The sequence below is a fragment of the Lottia gigantea genome, assembly GCF_000327385.1.
Source record: "Lottia gigantea unplaced genomic scaffold LOTGIsca_54, whole genome shotgun sequence".
NCBI lineage: Eukaryota > Metazoa > Mollusca > Gastropoda > Lottiidae > Lottia > Lottia gigantea.
The window spans coordinates 759,941-761,695 of NW_008709848.1; positions in this window are offsets into that span (position 1 = coordinate 759,941).

Sequence of the window (1,755 nt, forward strand, 5' to 3'; positions counted from 1 at the left end):
TTACTTTAGACTATATGAGAGAATTTCACTATCTCTTCTTACATTGTATAGAGGAATGCTGAGGCTTCTATTACAGCTGTGAATAAGGTGTGTGCATCTCCATGGATGAAGCATAGACAAGGTTATTTTGTAGAATTCTTATAAACCCTCAACCCTGGAACAATATATACCCAAGCATCTGGTAAACCCACTGTTACTAAATGACGTCATACAACATTGTCGTTAAATTATTCATTTTATTTTCAGATTCCAGGACAACAAGTGTAAACATTACTTTTTATTACTGATGTTTCAGTGAGAGATTTACTAAAGATAAGTATAAATCCTAGTTGAACAGAGGCCAACTGTTTGACTGTTTGGTTGAGTAAGATATAATAAAGATCAATTGTTCAGTGTTACACATCACATATTTCTATTTAATACAACTTCAAGATTTTATCGGTATCTATAAAGTATTGAATGAAACAGTCATTATTTTTTCAATCAAATTCAGATAAAGTTTTTCACTTTGAACCTATTGGTATATGAAATCTTCAAAATTGAATCAAATATCAGATGTACTAGAAGATGCTAAGATTGCCTCAGTACTCAGAGAGCTGGTGAAAAAACGTCATATGGATCATCTGGGTTATAAGTTTAAAAAATTACAATGTGATTGTCATTTGCATGTCCGAAAAAACTTCCTCCTGGTTAACACCTGAGATTTTTTGAGGATGGAATCTTGCTACACTTTCAGAAATCAAAGAAGTTATCAGAATATTTCTGGCCAGATAAGAATTTTACCACACATGCAAAAAGCGTGACCCTGTACAGTGATTTTTTTTTAATAAGAAATGAACCCAGCTGCCATAACTAACAGTTTAACAACTAAAAAAGAAATCCATTTAACTTTCTTTTGTCCAAAATAGTTGAAGCACAACATTCTTTAGAAACCAAAAAGAATTTTATCATCTCTTAATATACATTGTATTTTATTACAAAATAACTTGTATTTAGTTTAATTCAGCTAAACAATTGAATCACTGACCCAAACTGGTGCTAAATCACTAGTAAATTAACACACAGGCATCATTTTCTAGATTTATATTCTTACATGTTCATAGTTCTAGAGAGAGATAGCTTGCTTTGGTTCCAGTGTTTTGCAAACCAACACTTTCTTCATCTATATTCCTTAAAAAGAGAATTTTCCAGAGCTGTGACAAGATAAAACTGAAGACCAACAGATTCTTGACAATCATCTATCTGCTGCACCAAAGGAGCTTTACGATGCACAGAGCATGAGGATGAGGTTGTTTTTTTCGAATGAGCTAAATATACTCAAGCATGGGATGCAGATTTTCACAGCCATAATTCAGTAATTTCTGTAAAATCTGGCTTAAGTTTCACTTAAAAATTTCCTACTTCACAAGAGCCTGAGCTTGCCATTTTGAAGCTCAAGACATGACTTTCAAATACAGCAAAATCAACAGCATCAAATCAAAAAAAAAAATTCTGTGAATGCAATGAAAGAGCTCCGAGTTGACAAACCCAAAAACAGAGTGGTATACGTACCGATTTAGAATATATCCTCTCAACAACTACCATTCCTTCCATGATGAATTTAATATCAATATATTCTAATCAATATTGTTTACTGTTTTTTAATTAAAACAGTTAATCACTCTGTCATATTCTGTCAACAATACACAATCCAAACTAATTTTAATTTCAAAATTTCAGAATTTGATTAATTTTACATCCTCTATATCTTCTTTG